Source organism: Pseudophryne corroboree, chromosome 10 (genome assembly GCF_028390025.1).
Source record: "Pseudophryne corroboree isolate aPseCor3 chromosome 10, aPseCor3.hap2, whole genome shotgun sequence".
NCBI lineage: Eukaryota > Metazoa > Chordata > Amphibia > Anura > Myobatrachidae > Pseudophryne > Pseudophryne corroboree.
Genome location: NC_086453.1, coordinates 222,814,182 through 222,832,732, shown reverse-complemented (window position 1 = coordinate 222,832,732; position 18,551 = coordinate 222,814,182).

Sequence of the window (18,551 nt, the reverse complement as noted above, 5' to 3'; positions counted from 1 at the left end):
CTCCTGCGGTCCTGCGCGTGGTATGGGTATTTACGGCGGAGTTTGTGAGCGCATAGAGGGTTATCAAAACATTACATATTTAACCCAAATAGTGCACATTGTACACATAGACCCCCTGCACCACATCAGCAAGTATCAACAGTTTAAATGATTTCAGGACTAAGGGATTCGCCTTTGCATGATAGGATGGGACAGACTAAGGTTATAAGGTGATGTCTAGTATCCAGCTGTAGGGTATTTTAAGGGTAACATTCCGGTGTTGGTTAGAGGAAGATCGCATGTTCCTGCATATAGTTATGTGCAGTAGTAGAATATAGATATAAACTGTATTTACTGTATATTATGTATGCGGCGGGAATCCAGAGGAGACCACCCACAAGAGCAGTTGAGAAAGACATCGCCCACCTTTTCAAATCAACCTATGACATCTCCTGTAATGTAAAGATGCATCTCTGTGTGCAATGGACAAAGGGATTACAGTATCCATTGTATTGCTTTTGGAAGTAGTGTATAAAAAGCCTGTTGCTGCCTGGCCAGTCAGAAGACTCTTAACGCTTTCTACCTGATGAGCGGGGTACTGGACCAGTTTGCGCAAGCGAAAATTCTCACGTATGTACATTGACTGTAGCCATTTTACTCTGTTGTATTTTGTAGTGTATAAATTGTATTGTTATCCCCTTCCAGATATATACGCTGAGGTTTCGGAGCCCAGTGTTTAACTACAAATCGGTGTTGTGTCCTCTTTTCCCTGCTAGGGTTTAAAGCGTATTACATTACCTAACTGTATAAGGTTTAAGAGAGTATTGATAAGGTGTGTACGCACTGCGGGTACTTTATACCGTCAGCGCTGCATAAGGTTTAAGGTGTAACATCATTGCAGTGCTTTGCTGCATAAGGTTTAGAGTGTAATAATATCATCGCATTGCATTACGAATAAGGTTTAAAGTTTATCAAGAGTGTGTGCGTGCGCTGTGTGTACTTTGTACCCCCAGCGCGGCGTTTGTACGCTAAGTCCGTACACGGCACGGGACTCTGTACGCAAATAGCGTACAAAGTGCGTAGCGTGTGTATTAAGTCTAGCGGCCGCAGCGGCTCCATTATAAAAGTGTGTTTAAAGGTATAGCTTTATGGTTTAAGATAATATCGACATTATCACACCACTGCAGCATTAGCGTATTAGCTGTAGGGCGTTGCTCAGCAGCTATCCTGTTGCTGCGCAATACTGTACATATAGGAGCCCAAAATCCCCCAAATAATCTGTTACCAAATGACCAAGCCTTATTAAACAAAATATCTTTCAAATACATTCATTGGGGTTGACTTAATTAGACACGAGGGGGGGGAGAGTTGGTGCTGTAATGGCATGGAAACGTCCCAGATAGCACTGAAACTCTTGTTCTAGACTCGTGGATGTTTGGGCACAGCCTTATCCACGAGTCTGAAGGCAGCATTAGTGCGGCATACAGTCACAATTACTCATGCCGCGAGGGGACTTATGAATAATTGAAATGACTCCCTAAAGTGCATTTCTTATTTATTTTATACACCTGTACATTTCAACACATAAAACCCACTGTAAAATATACATGTTGCATACCCTGCGTCTTTACACACAATGACACTGCAGCACAGCTACAGGGTACAGGGTTTTCCAGTAAATTTAGTTTTTATACACTTTTAAACATGCAATATATCTATGCCTTTTTTATACTGGGACGCTTTATTAAAGATCACGGGGGTAATTCAGACCTGATAGTAGCAGCAAATTTGTTAGCAGTTGGGCAAAACCATGGGGGTCATTCCGAGTTGTTCGCTCGCAAGCTGCTTTTAGCAGCATTGCACACGCTAAGCCGCCGCCTACTGGGAGTGAATCTTAGCTTATCAAAATTGCGAACGAAAGATTTGCAATATTGCGAAAAGACTTCTCTGTGCACTTTCTGAGTAGCTCAAGACTTACTCTGCCAGTGCGATCAGTTCAGTGCTTGTCGTTCCTGGTTTGACGTCACAAACACACCCAGTGTTCGCCCAGACACTCCTCCGTTTCTCCAGCCACTCCCGCGTTTTTCCCAGAAACGGTAGCGTTTTTTCACACACTCCCATAAAACTGCCAGTTTCCGCCCAAAAACACCCACTTCCTGTCAATCACACTCCGATCTCCAGAACGAAGAAAAAACCTCGTAATGCCGTGAGTAAAATACCAATCTTTATAGCAAATTTACTTGGTGCAGTCGCAGTGCGAACATTGCGCATGTGCAATTAGCGGAAAATCGCTGCGATGCGAAGAAAATTACCGAGCGAACAACTCGGAATAACCACCATTGTGTGGTTTGTTGTGGTGTAATGTCTGTAGTTGTCTATTGGAGAACTCAGCAATTGTCTTTAAATATGAATAAATATTAGTATTTTACTTTACCCATTCACTAAAATATTCCTTAGTAGGAAGCGACAACTACGGTTACGTTGTTACTTTGTTCTAACAAAGACAGAATAAGTTAAGCTATACTAGATACGGATAATGTTTTGATATTCTTGAATCATAAATCAGCAGTACTGTTAATAAACGCTTTGCAAATCATTTTATCAGTTAGGAGCAGCGGTTCTCAACTCCTATTATCAGATCACATCAGTGCCAAAAATAAACGATTTGTAAGTCAAAGAATGGATAATTAATTGTTAAAATTTGTTCACTAGGGCCAGGTTTCCGAACCAAATAGAGAAAAGAAACGTACAAGGCAATCATCAAATAGATTTTCCACTTTGGAGAAAAGGATTTATACATAGTTATTTTATCCATGGCTACATGCACAGTGCAGCTAGCTTGCTTAATAATGCTACATTTAAAAAAAAATGCTGCACACACTGCATAGAGCAACTTCTCATTGTACCACTGCAAAGGTATAAATCAAGAATCAATGTTGCAGGGAAGAGTAGGATGAAACTTAACACGGGGCTTACAGAGGTCATCCAAGGGCTGTGTCACATCCCATCCCAAGTGCTGCAGTCTCATTTCTTGCCCTATGTTTGACACGTCTTCTGCTTTCACCTAAAAGTGCAACTTGCAAATACTTCTATTTCAAAGCATAGGAAAGATGCACACGTTGCAATACTGCTGAAAATCTGCATTGTGGTGCATTGACTGACCTGATGGTGTGCTGCTATAGGAGGGGTCAGTGGTAAAAGGCAGGGGCCTTACTGCTGCATTTCAGGAGCTGTGTGTGGCTGAGACTGAGGAGGAGTCATTGCAGGAACTGTGCTTGCTGCAGTCCAGCTTGTGGTGCATTGGCAAATGTGCCAGTCAGTGGTAGAAGCTGGAAGGCAGAGGAAAAAGATCCCTCATCAAGGCTGACAACATATCTGAGCATGGGGAAACCCTACAGAGCTAGGCTCCAGATGTCTCCCTTCCCCCCTGACAGGCAGTGCAGGCAAGCCCGGACAAGCCCAGGCACATCATGGAAATCCCCGTTTCTTATGTTCATGGGCAGGGGATAGAAGTGACTGCAGCATTGACCAATGCACAGGGTCACCTTGTTCCCTTCTGTGATTGTAGTATAAAGTGGAACTTCATTAGGACACTACAGAGGTGCTGCACCTATCATCCTGTGTGTGCACACTGTGCTCTCTGTTTGCAACTAGTGTAGCAGAGAGAAACAGCACAGCATCTTTCACACTAACAGAGCCCCAAAGTAATTAAACTTGAGATGTCAATGGTAGGACGCAGATACTAGATAATCCCTGCAGGGATCCAAAAGGAGGAATAAAATGTAATAGGATTTAATACTATAATAAAAACTACTGCATAGTGGCACTGTTCTCATTTCAAACCGAAGAGCTAGGTCACAATGATTTTAGACACGTTAACAGGTCTAGTTATCAAGGGACGTGCTATACTCAGGATCTGCACCTGCAGAGATACTATAGATGCAATTTCAGCTGAGCAATGCCTGCCTTCTGGTATGGGACTGCCTGCTACCTCACAGTACTTCTAGTTTATTCATATCAGAGCAGGAGGGGGAAATCATTTCAGAATCCTTTCTCCATACATTGTCTAAGTGACTTATAGCATAGCAGTTCTCCTTCATGCAGTGCAGAGATGGGTGACCTTTTCATGGCAGCTGCAGAACACTGCGATGCCCAGGTACAGGTAAGTTGATATGGGAGCTGCTGATAGCAATGGCTCTATTGGAAGGCAAAAATAATTGTAATATTAATACTATCATTCTCTGTCTGTCTATCTATCTATCTATCTGCAACATAAGCGCAATACAGAGTTACCTTTTAATAAGATGTTAGATCAGGCCAAATGAAATTATCTTGATTCAAGAATGCCACAAATTGCTTTATGTATTAATTTAACTGGCACCATATAATACGTCTTTCATTAAATATTATTTGGCGCGCTGCACAACTGAAATTGTCAGACTTAGAATTGCTGCAAGGAGACAGATTGTTGGGCAGTTATCCCATGCACTGTAAGGATTCCATACTAACTACACCTGTACTGTAACTGCAATATTCGGGGGCTTATATTTCCGGCTTTTTCAATACATGTAATATGATTTCCGGCTTTTTCAATACATTTTACATGGTTTCCGGCTTTTTCAATGTATATTTACTATGTTTCAGCCTTTTACCCACACCCCTGGTAAACAGCCGTCATATCAGCCACATACAGACCAGTTAATACTGATATATATAGCCCAGTTAATACTGACATATGTATCAAACTACAAACTAGAATCAGTTGATTTTTTTCAACAGTTCATAAAAAGATCAGATAGGCCCTTGTATAGAATATTAAATTTATTTACATAGCTCCACCAAATTACGGAGCAGCGCGGTTCAGAGAATAGTTGTCATTCTTATCAGTCCTTGCTCCTTTGGAGCTAACACTCTAATCATCCATTTTAGCAGCCAGTTAACCTACCAGTATAAGCCCTTGGCATGTGGGAGGAAACCGGTGCACCCGAAGAAGACCCACACGAACATATCGGTATAGGTTAATTTTGAGAATTAAAAATCAGTCTGTCCAGCTGGTACTGGTCAGTGTCTTTCTGGTACCCACAAGTATTACAGAGAGGTGCAGAGGCCTCTGTGGCACATACAATCAAACACTTCTTTAAGGAGTTCTTTCTCTGACATTTGTATCCTTTGTCCATGCACACTTTATACACTTGCTGCATTTTGTCCCATGAATGCTATACGGATAACTTAGTGCACCATACATGCTCATTAAATAAAACACTTAAGAACAAATAGAATATACAGTATATAGCATAAGATGCAACTCTAGTTGCAAATAATACAAATCCAGCATTATGCCAGGAAAATGTAGCAGATGGTTAAGCAAAGCAAAAAAACAAAAAAAAAGGTAAAATTCCAGAATACAACATTTTACAAATTAGATTGTAAATAAAACCAATATATTTTCTTATTTTCTCTGAACTATAATTTAAGATTGCTGACATCAGAAATAATATATATCATAGAAGTTGTAGAGAAAAAAAATCTAAGAGAAAATATAATATTGTGACAAGACATGCTCATCTACAGCAGGTCAGTATCAGCAGGGTGAACTGCAGTTTAGTTATACTGGGGAACAGACACTGCAGTATGACACAGGCAGGTTCAGCAGCATTGCTGCAACCCAAAGGGGTGAAGGGTTTAGTACGGAGACAAGCATGCATGAGGTCAGACTGCATGAGGAGAGCAGTGCTGTCTGTCACTTACGTGCAGTCTGTGGGCACAGGCCGGAGATATGGGCAGGAGTGAGGTGACAGAATGTGACTTCCTTTTCAAGCAGTGAAAGTTGAGTGCTGCAGTGCCTTGTCACAGCAGAATGACATTGTTAAAAGGGATTTCTGGCAGCTTAAACTGCACAGCTCAGCAGCATCTCCAGTTGTCGCAAGCCCAGTCTGCATCAGAGCCGCATGCTAGCATGTGTTGGGACTTTTAAAGGGAAAGCCAACCTCCAGTGGGAGGGTGGGAGAGGGGGAAAAAAATCAGAAGGATGGGAGCTTTGCACTGAATATCGCTTCACAAGCTGAAGGGCAAAGGGTGATGTGAGGGGAGCGAGTCTGGGAAAATCACCTGGATATGACAGAGAATAATATTATTAACATTTACTTATATAGCTCCAGCATATACCATTGCACTGTACAATTGGGAACAAAACCGTAACAGTAATAAAATAAGACTGGGCAATAATTACAAACAGGCAAATATGTAAGAGGGCCTTGCTCGCAAGCTTACAATCTACAGAAAAAGATCCAATTTTGCTTCCAGTTAGGAAATGGTTAATATAATGTAAAGCAGTGCGAAATATGCTTAGTGGACAGCATTCCTCCAGGGGGTTAAAAAGCAGACTGTAGTTACTGCTGATAGAAGCAGTGCAGCAGCAATGCAGGGCAGCACCAGGGATAGGATGAATGTGTCACCTCTGCAGGACACAAGGAGACAGCGTATCCGTTAACCACTTTGCTGCTGGTCAGTACCAATAGTACCAGGCAAACCGTTGGAATACGAACGCACATCCCCAGGAATTTCATTTTTACCCCATTTGGGGTAATTTACCCCTGTTCCCTGACCACTGATATAAAACATACAGCTTTTCTGTACTCTAAATGGACTAGGATGGTTATTATCACCAGGCTGCCATGTCACACAACTTGAGATCTTGGATTTATTATGCAAACTCTTTAGCCAATATTTCTATATTATTTTTTTAATCATGTCATATTCTGTACAGCTGTTATTAAATAAGAGTTGTAACCTTCAGTGGTTTCAGCTATTGCAAAAATGATTAGAACAATTAAAATAATTATTCCAAAAGCAGTAAAAGATTCTATGTATATATTTTAATCGACTGTGATATTTTACATGTCAGCACATCCTGAAATATCGTACACATCTAAAACATACTGTACATCATAGTTACCGACATTCTGGCTGCTCTCTGCGGGAGATAGCAGCCAGGTCGGCTTACAGGGCGGGCAGGGGAGGCTGTGACGAAGAGGAGGGGGTGGACCGTAGGCGGGACGGGGGCGGAGCAAGGGTGGGTGGGGCGGAGCAAGGGCGGGATCACGATGACACCTCCTTTAAGCCACGCCCCCGCTATGTAATGCCGCGATCACCGGCATTACACTGCAGGGGGAGTGGCTATAATGACGCGATTCAGCAAGAATCGCGTCATCGACTGCCCGGACCGCCCACTTTACACACTAAGTGGGCGGACGGGCAGGGGGGACCCCCGCGAATCGGGAGACTTGCCTGCTCTTCCGGGGGCCGGGAGGGTCACCCGATTTTCGGGAGCCTCCCGGACATTCCGGGAGAGTAGGCAAGTATGCTGTACATGTGGGAATCAGTTCCTCTCAGCTCAGATATTGTTATAGGTATTGCCAGTATTTACTAAGATTATTAAATATAATTTTGTACAGTGTATAATACAGTGGTTCCCAAACAGGGGTGCCTCGGGGCACTTGCAGGGGTGCCCTGGGTTGATGGCCCAGGATCAATTCACATGATTTATAGTCAATGTAACAGATAAAACCAGTGCTTGTGGCTTCCAATCAAATAACTGGATAAACAGAAGCGAATCCTGAGTGTAGATCATTGGGTCGACAGTAACTAGGTCAACCACTATTGATCGACAGTGACTAGATTGACACATGAAATAGGTTGACATGGTCATTAGGTCAACATGAATAATGTCGACATGGAAAAGGGTCGACATTAGTTTTTTTATTTTTTGGGGTGTTGTTTTCTTCGTAAAGTGACCAGGAACCCTAATTAGTGCACGGTATTCCCTTGCATGGCTCGCGTGCCATGTCGACCTAATTACCATGTCAACCAATAGTGGTCAACCTAATGAGTGTTGACCTAAGTGTTGTTGACCTAAAGACCGGATACCGCGAATCCTGGCCCTCACCACATAACGGAGCCTAATGGTGTGTACACACACAGTGAGATTTTTTCTTTCAATTTTGACTATATAGTCAAAATCGCAAGAAAAGTTAGTGCAGATCGCAAGGTGTTATGCCACTTGCGATCCCGATTCGATCCCGATGCGCGGTCCCGCCAGGTCGGTATTGCAAGAAAAGATTGACTGTGCAGGCAAGTCAATCCTTGCTACATCGGTGTACTATCTAGTTCATCTCACATGTCAATTAAATCTTACATAAGCCAAAATCTCACATAAGCCAAAATCGTAATCACACATTGTCCATATCTCAAGAAAAGTTAGTCCAAATCGGTGGTGCTGGGCTCCGGGGAGTTCAGGGGAAATCGCAAGTGAAAATCGGGTATAGCAAGGATCTCACAGTGTGTACACACCTTAAGAATGACATATAAACACAACTTATTTAATATTTATTTCTTAATTTCCCAGTAACAAACTTTCGGCCTTGGGGTGACTTGAATAAAAATTTTATACTCTAGGGTGCCATGATTCAAAATAGTTTGGAAACCACTAGTATAACACATGACAGATGCTTTCATCTATTTATCTATCTATCTATCTATCTATCTATCTATCTATCTATCTATCTATCTATCTATCTATCTATCTATCTTTTTTTTAACTGCTTTAATATATGTATAAATGCTGAGTTTTGATGCCATTACTTATAATCGTTGAGTCCTGATGTTCAACTACACGTGTTAAATATTCTAAAAAGTGTTCCACTGATTATTTGCCCGATTCCACATTCATCTATGATATATGTTTCTCAGTCAGAATGTTACCCTCAGCGGTCTTATTCCTACCAACCCACACAGAAAAAAGAATGAACGGTCTTCATCTCAGTTCAGAAACGGGGTTTAAATGCACTAGATTTGGCTATGTTGGTTGTGGCATTGGCATCCAGTTGCCATTAGTGCATCCTTAATGAAAATGATTACATGTATAGTAGAATTTTGGATTCCCGTGGTCTGTGGCCTCATTGTCATATAGAAGTGCTTCTTAATTAATACTTTTCTAATAATTTACAACTGGGGGGTGTACTGTCTAGTATGTTACATCACTATGTATTCTAGGCAAAGAGTTAAATATGGGTTGGGTATGTTTTGTTGACATGGTTGTAATGTTGACATGCTCAGCATGTTGACATTGACCATACCAACATTTATGTTGACACTGATTAAACCCTATCCCTCCTGCAGCCTCACCCTAACCCTCATCTACCACAGCCGCACCTTAACACTCCCTCCCACAGCATAACCCACCCTTCCCACAGCCTAAACCTCCCGCAGCCTAACCCTACCCTCCCGCAGCCTCACCCTTACCCTCCCCTGCCCTCCCACAGCTTTGCCTAACCCTCCCTCCCGCAGCCTAACCCTCCCCTCCTGCAGCCTTACCCTAACCCTACCCTCGCTCAATCTAACCCTAATGTTGGCATTCTGCAGAATGTCGTCATTGTGAACAGCTGTACATTCTGCATATGTCGGTATGTTCCATGTCCACATTTCAACAATGTCGACATTGTGGTGTCAACATTATGATTGTTGGCATATTGAATGGTGACAAGATGACTGTATCATAATAAATATATTACATTTATTAAAAACAAAAAGGTTCATTAATATTATTATTCATTGTATCTCCTCCTGAACCCACTCTTGCTATAAATACTAAGGAGGCAGGAAGCACACTCCTAGGTCTGGCAAGCACATAGATACAGTATTACTGCCCACCTTCTGCTTCTTAAAAAATAAAGTAAGAGGGAGGGGAGAGGGCTGGTGACATTACCATACTTCTGTATGTATTGTGTCCTACAACTGTACAAATTGGTCTTATGGGGGTAATTCCAAGTTGATCGCAGCAGGAATTTTGTTAGCTTTGGGCAAAACCATTTGCACTGCAGGAGAGGCAGATATAACATGTGTAGAGAGAGTAAGATTTGGGTGGGTTATTTTGTTTCTGTGCAGGGTAAATACTGGCTGCTTTATTTTTACACTGCAATTTAGATTGCAGATTGAACACACCACACCCAAATCTAACTCTCTCTGCACATGTTATATCTGCCCCCCCTGCAGTGCACATGGTTTTGCCCAACTGCTAAAAAATTTCCTGCTGCGATCAACTTGGAATTACCCCCATAGTGTTAACTCATTATGCAGGAAGATACAATGGGGAGGTTATTTACATTGGGGGCAAGGGGGGATACAAATATATGAAAGTTTATCTGATCATGCAAGGATTGCTCAAGCTCTTTAAAAAGTGTCATAAGGGGGGTACACACGGAGAGATCCGTGTTTAAAATCTAAGCAATCTGACTAGATTGCTTAGATTTTAAGCACAGATCTGCCGTGTGTATGTCCCCCAGCGATAGCGATGCGCAGCCCCGCACATCAATCTAGCGGGTCGCTCACTTCACCGCTGTGTGAAGTGAGCGGCCCCCCGTCCGTTTCCCCCCTCGCTCAGCACATCGCGATGTGCTGAGCGGGGAGAGATGTGTGCTGAGCGGTCTGTGTTAAGATCGCTCAGCACACATCTCCCCCGTCAGTACTCCCCTATAGAGACTGCACTTTACTTCCACCTACGTCCTATTGATCCTTACTCCATTCATTGTGCAGCAAACAGAGCGTTAAGTTTCATTAGAGATCCTTTCAAATGCCTACAAACTTTTTAAATAGTGCACCAAAAACAGAACAAAATCATTCATGGTCTACTATCCATTCAACTAAAATGTCTAGTTGTATCATGCACACCGACACAAAGATCTGTGATCTCTAGATTCCCCTCACCACGCTGTGAGTACAGCACAGGCCAGAAGATCGTCTGCAGATGTAACTAACTACAGCGGAATTACATACAGTAAATTAAGATGATCGTGCTGCAGACTGATGTAGTCTAATAGATGTGGCAGTACACAGCAGGCATTCCTTTCCTCAGTAGCAATGTTTAGCAGACATGGGAGATTGCTGGATGATAGTACATGCTTGCAGTGACAATATACTGAAGTTAGGAAAACATAAAAACCACGCAGCAGAACACAATGCAGAAAAAATCTATACAGCACACAAGTGAATGGAATATATGGGTGGTCTTCAGTATGCCGAATGTCGGGATCCCGGCGCACAGTTACCGGCGCCGGAATCCCGACACCCATCATACCGACATATATTCTCCCTCGAGGGGGTCCACTACCCCCCTGGAGGGAGAATAAAATAGCGTGCACCGTGCCCGCAGCGTGGCGAGCGCAGCGAGCCCGCAAGGGGCTCATTTGCGCTAGTCACACTGTCGGTATGCCGGCGGTCGGGCTCCCATCGCAGGTATGCTGGTCGCCGGGAGCCCGGCCGCCAGCATACCATACTACACCCGAATATACAGTACTAATAAAAAGAAGTAATATATATTTGTCAGTTTCTCTTACGTCCTAGAGGATACTGGGGCCCATTTAGTACCATGGGGAATAGACGGGTCCACTAGGAGCCTTGGACACTTTAAGAAATCAATAGTGTTCGCTGGCTCCTCCCTCTATGCCCCTCCTACCAGACTCAGTTTCGAAAACGTGCTCGGAGGAGCCGGTCACGCTTAGGGAAGCTCCTGAAGAGTTTTCTGCATTTATTTTCTGTTTGTTATTTTCAGACACGGCTGGTCGGCACCAGCCTGTCTGCTTTGTGGGACTTAGGAGGGGGAACGGCCCAACCTCCTATAGGGTTAATGGTCCCATTCCCTGCTTGTAGGACACTGAGCTCCTGAGGGAACAATTCGCAAGCCCCACCATGGCGAACGTACATTTCCGCAGCACGCCGCCACCCCTAGCAAAGCCAGAAGTAAGAAGAGTGGTGAGTAGGCGTCCGGCTTCCTGGTTAGCGGGTCACCGGCTGTAATGGCGGCATAAGGGTATGGAGCACAGCGCTGACATGCAGGCTGCGTCTCTAGGCTCAGGACAACATGCTGTGTGTGTGTTTCGCTGTGAGGGGCGAGCTGAGCCACTAAAAACAATACCCACACTGGCAGTACAGCTTACAGGGGTTCTAACCCGCTGTTAAGCATCACAAACACCTCAGCCAGTATAATAAAACCGGGAAGACCGCACATCATTAAGGGGGCGGAGCTTCACTATGAGCAGATCCAGCAGCTCACCAGCACCATTTTCCCTCTGCAGCTCACACTGACAAGACTGGCAGGGAAGCGCAGCTCCTCCACAAGGACTCCACAATTTCTCACCGGTACCAGGGGGTCATAGTAAGGGGGGAAAGCGGTGTTAGAATACTAAGCTCCTATTAAGGGTGCTTAGTCTGCGACCCAGCTAAACTTGGCATTAGCAAGAAGAGCGCTGTGTGGCTGGCTCCATCATACTCTGTGTCTCCCTAGAGGGGCTCTGCGTAGGTTACTTGTGCTTAATCTTTTCCTGTGTGTGTGGGTGTGATTTCACATTTACAATGTCAAAGGAGTGTGTTTCATGCACGGCGGAGTGTTTTTCTTCCCCAGGGGGATCACTACAGTGTACTCAGGACTCAGTACACATTCTCAGGCTAGCGGGTCCAAACCAGCATGGTTGGATTCACTAAAAGGGAAGATCTCGAATATTTCTAACAAATTACCCCAGAATGAGAAAGAGAAGCAATACTTAAGACAGTCTGTGGATGACCTAATGAACAGAGATTCAGGCACCACACCAGCGCCTCAGACCCCTACCATTTATCCACAAAAGCGTACACTGGCCCAGATCCTGCAGGCTGACACTGATGACGACGTGTCAGATGCAGAGGAGGGTAAGGTGGACTCAGTGGGGGGGGGGGGGGGGGGATGCAGCTCTGTCACAGGGGGTACAGGCTCTGATAGAAGCTATTAGAGATGTCCTGCAAGTTCCTGATAAGGTTACAGAGGAGGATGAAGAGTCTTATTTTAATGTAAAAAATAAATCCTCTGCTACTTCTCCTGCATCAAAAGAGTTGAATTCTCTGTTTGAAGAAACCTGGGATAATCCTGATAAGAAGTTTCAGATCCCTAAGAGATAACTCAAATCCTTCCCTTTTCCTCAGGATGATAGGAAAAAATGGAAAAACTCACCGATTGTTGACGCATCGGTATCTAGGTTGTCGCGTAAGATAGTCTTACCGGACCCTGGGGCAGCCTCCTTAAAGGACGCGGTTGACCGCAATATTCAAACCACTCTTAAATCCCTGTACACAGCTGCTGGGGTGGCCCAGAGACCCACTATTGCTTGTGCATGGATCACTTGGGCCATTGCTAAATGGTCAGGTAATCTAATTACGGGTTAGATTCCTTATCCAGGGGGGAGATAATTGTACTCCTACAGCATATACAGGATTCTGCAAATTTTATGGTGGAGGCCATAAAAGAAATTGGCTTGCTCAACGCACGCACCACTGCCATGGCAGTGTCAGCACGCAGGGGCTTGTGGCTACGCCAGTGGACTGCAGATGCGGATTCCAGGAAAGGCGTGGAAAGCCTACCATTCACAGGTGAGGCCATGTTTGGAGCTGATCTGGATACTTGGATATCCAAGGCTACGGCGGGTAAGTCTACATACCTTCCTTCCGCAGCCTCCCAAGCTAGGAAGACCTACTCTGCTCCAACTCTGCAGTCCTTTCGGTCAGCCAAATTTAAAAGTAAAACCAAAGGTTCTTCTACAGCCGTCAAAGCCAATAGAGGTAAACCCAGAAAACAAACAACTGCAGGTTCACAGGAACAGAACTCCGGTTCTGTTTCCTCAAAGCTGACAGCATGATGGTGGACTGCACTGCCTTGGAGACAGGCAGGTGGGAGCCCGATTAAAATATTTCAGTCACATATGGGCAACATCATGCCAGGATCCCTGGATAAAAGATCTTATCGCCCAGGGCTACAGACTGGAGTTTCAGGAACTCCTACCTCACAGATTCTTCAAATCAGGGTTACCAGCTTCTCAAGAAGCAAGTATGACTTTACAGGAAGCAATTCAAAAACTGGTACAGACTCAGGTCATTGTTCCAGTTCCACTTCAGCTACAAAAAAAGGGTTATTATTACAACCTGTTTGTGGTACCGAAACCGGACGGTTCGGTAAGGCCCATTTTAAACTTCAAGTCACTGAACCAGTACTTACGGGTGTTCAAGTTCAAGATGAAGTCTCTGAGAGTGGTGATCTCAGGTCTGGAGGAGGGGGAATTCCTTGTGTCTCTGGATATCAAGGATGCGTACATTCATATTCCGATTTGGCCGCCTCATCAGGCTTATCTAAGGTTTGCATTACAGGACTGTCACTACCAGTTCCAGGCCCTGTCATTTGGCCTCACCACGGCACCGAGGGTGTTCACCAAGGTAATGACAGAGATGATGTTTCTCCTCCGCAAACGAGGAGTGAATATAATACCGTACCTGGACAATCTGCTGATAAAAACACCATCCAGGGAGAGGATGTTGGACAACATTGCCCTCTCAACCCGACTACACCAGGATCACGGGTGGATTCTGAACCTACCAAAATCTCACCTGGAACCAACACAGAGGCTTGCGTTCCTGGGGATGATACTGGATACAAAGGCACAGAAGGTATTCCTTCCAATAGAAAAGGCATTGGTAATCCAGTCGATGGTGCGGGATGTTCTAAAACCAACACGGATATCGGTGGATCTATGCATTCGCCTTCTGGGGAAGAAGGTAGCCTCTTACGAGGAACTGCAGTACGGAAGGTTTCACCCAAGGCCCTTCCAGCTGGATCTGTTGGACAAATGGTCCGAATCGCATCTTCACATGCACCAGAGGATATGTCTTTCGCCAAAGGCCAGGATTTCTCTTCTGTGGTGGCTTCAGACTTCTCACTTGACCGACGGCCGAAAGTTCGGGATTCAAAACTGGATTCTGCTAACCACAGACGCAAGCCTCAGTGGGTGGGGAGCAGTCACCCAAGGGGAACAGTTCCAAGGAAAATGGTCAAGTCAGGAAACCATTCTTCCAATCAACATTCTGGAACTAAGGGCCATATACAACGCCCTTCTACAGGCATCACATCTTCTTCAAGATCACGCCATTCAGGTTCAGTCGGTCAATGTGACGGCAGTAAATAAATAAACCGACAGGGCGGAACGAAGAGCAGAGCAGCAATGTCAGAGGTAACAAGGATTCTCCTCTGCGCAGAAAGACACACGCTGTAGCGTTGTCGGCAATCTTCATTCCGGGAGTAGACAATTGGGAAGCAGACTTCCTCAGCAGACACGACCTCCACCCAGGGGAGTGGGGCCTTCACCCAGAGGTGTTGAGGTGCTTAACACATTGGTGGGGAATTCCACGAATCGACATGATGGCCTCTCGTCTCAACAAGAAGCTCAAGCGGTATTGTTCCAGGTTGAGAGACCCACAGGCAGTAGCGGTGGACGCTCTGGTGATTCCATGGGTCTAACAGATGGTGTAGGTGTTTCCACCACTTCCATTGATCCCAAGAATTCTCAAAAGAATAAAAAGGGAAAAGATTCAAGCAATTCTCATTGCTCCGGACTGGCCAAGAAGGGCCTGGTACGCGGATCTACTGGAGATGGTCTAAGAGGATCCGTGGCCACTACCTCTTCGCGAGGATCTTCTACAACAGGGGCCGTTCGTCTATCAAGACTTACCACGGCTATGTTTGACAGCATGGAAGTTGAGCGTCTAATTCTAGCCCAGAAAGGGATCCCGGTCAGGATTATTCCAACCTTGATTCAAGCCAGAAAGGGGGTAACGTCTAAACATTACTACTGTATTTGAAAAAAACCCGTCTCTTGGTGTGAAAACCGGAAATTTCCTACGGTGGAATTTCAACTGGGACGTTTTCTGCTTTTTCTGCAGTCATGTGTGGATGTGGGCCTACGTTTGGGCTCCATAAAAGTCCAGATTTCAGCCTTATCCATTTTCTTCCAGAAACAATTGGCTTCTCTCCCTGAGGTTCAGACAATTTTTGAAGGGGTTTCTGGCTTTCTGCACATCCAACCGCCCTTTGTGCCTCCTATGGCACTTTGGGATCTTAACGTGGTGTTGCAGTTCCTACAATCGAAATGGTTTGAGTCTTTACAGGAGGTTGACGTAAAGTTTCTTACGTGCAAGACCGTCACACTGTTGGCCTTGGCTTCAGCAAGACATATGTCGGAGCTGGGAGCGTTATCTCACAAAAGCCCCTATTTGATTTTTCATGAAGGTAGAGCTGAACTCTATATGCTCCTGAGGAAGCTGGATATATACTATACACCAGCGAAACTCGTAGAGCTGACGTCCACTGCGCCCCATAAGGACATACATTCCAGTTCTGGCATACTTTTAGAACTATCATCTTTATTGTGGGACTCTGCAAACAGCAATTTCCAACATATTGGACACTCGGTCAGCAATAAATGGACATACCAGCTGATTTAATAGGAGAGTGACATTTCAACCGGCAACATACGATTTGTGGTTTGGAGGTTTCGTCAGCACTATAGGAGATCCCAGCTGAAGTTTTAAAGGGGAATCTTGCCCTCAACCTAAGATCAACCACTGGTAACATCCAATTCCGGTTTGCTTATTCTGAATATCAATATTGCTGCAGTGTGTCAATTCATTCCTATAAGGGAGATTTCCAGCCAGCGTGGATAACCTTTGGGCGACTAGTGGCTCTAATCCTTGGCAACATTTGTTTGAATGTGATTTTTAAGTTTTTAATGTTATATAGAATTTTATGTGTTAAATAAATTTGTATTTTTCAAGCCGATTGGTCTAATATTGACTTATACAGCTAGCGCTGGTATACATTTCTATTTTCTGAACTCAGAACTCGTCAGCAATTTCTTCCTAAGGTGATGTCTGCGTTTCATATCAACCAACCTATTGTGGTTCCAGAGGTTACCGACACCTCTGCTACTTCAAAGTCCTTGGATGTTGTGCGGGCTTTGAAGAGCTATGTGAAGTGGACAGCTCGTCACAGAAAATCGGACTCGCTGTTTGTTCTCTATGATCCCAATAAAATTGGGTGTCCTGCTTCAAAGCAGTCTATTGCTCGATGGATCAGGCTTACTATCCAGCATGCTTATTCTACGGCTGGTTTGCCGTTTCTAAGATCTGTACGGGCCCACTCCACTAGGTTGGTGGGTTCTTCTTGGGCGGCTGCCCGGGGTGTCTCGGCTTTACAGCACTACCGAGCAGCTACTTGGTCAGGTTCGAACACGTTTGCTAAGTTCTACAAGTTCGATACTTTGGCCTCTGAGGACCTTCAGTTCTGCAAGACCCTCAGCACTCTCCCACCCGGTTTGGGAGCTTTGGTACATCGCCATGGTACTAAATGAACCCCATTATCCTCTAGGACGTAAGAGAAAATAGGATTTTAATTACCTAACGGTCAATCCTTTTCTCGTAGTCCGTAGAGGATACGGACTACGAGTGCTTTGTGTTTTCCTGCACTGTTACTTGGTTAAGTATTGTTGTTGGTTCAGCTGTTGCTGTACCTGTTCAAGTTGGGTTAGCATGGCTTTCCTCTTGGTTTGTGTGTGCTGGTTCAAATCTCACTGCTGTCCTTTTAAATCCTTCTCTCAAAGTATGTCCGTCTCCTCAGGCACAGTTTCTAGACTGAGTCTGGTAGGAGGGGCATAGAGGGAGGAGCCAGTGCACACTATTGATTTCTTAAAGTGCCCAAGGCTCTTAGTGTACCCGTCTATACCCCATGGTACTAAATGGACCCCAGTATCCTCTACGGACTACGAGAAAAGGATTTACCGGAAGGTAATTAAAATCCTATTTTTTAGTACCCAATGCAATAGTGATGCTGTATGTTTTTGAGTATCTGTGTTATTTATTGTGCCTATAGTATATTAAATGGGTTTCCTGCTTCCCTCAGACACAGGGGCGGAAATGATGCAAATTAGTCACACATAAATAAAATTCCCAGTAACATTACTTCACTGTGTTGTAATTCAGAGCAGTTGTTAGAATTTATTTTAATTATTTTAAAAAGGTGAAACAAACAGAAGAGTGCTAACATGACACGTTATTCTGTTAGTTTACACATAAGTCACGCTATCTGGACAATCAGAAGTGAGTTAACAATAAAGTTGACAAGAGACTTTTCCTGCACTTCCTTTCCTGTGTGCCCTGTATAAATCACCCACTTGTAAATAACCCAGTGGAACGATCCCACTACAGAGTGACTATTCCACGTCCACAGGGCACCTCTAGCGTCAGTTTTGCATGCAGTGTGGCTACGTACAGGATAAATGCCTGTGAACCACAAAAAGGGAGGTGGTAGGAGGATCATTGATATTTACATCAGTGTGCCAAAACCAAACTGCCTTCACAGGAAATGGAAATGATTCATTTTTAATTATACCTCTGGCCATCTGCATTGTTAATGCAATTACATATGTCCATGACTAACGCACCGGACCAGGCTGCAGGCAAATCACATTTCAACTGTAAGGTGTAAAAGTTCCAATATGGGGTCCATCATGATAGGTTAAATAAAGTAGTTACAGATGTATCCACGTACACCTATCCTAAGATTGCGCCCAATATCCCCGTTGGGCGCGCCATATACTTTGCGACTAAGCCATGCTATGCTACTTTTTCTTAATATATGAGTATGAATCTGCTACTGTATACAATATCTT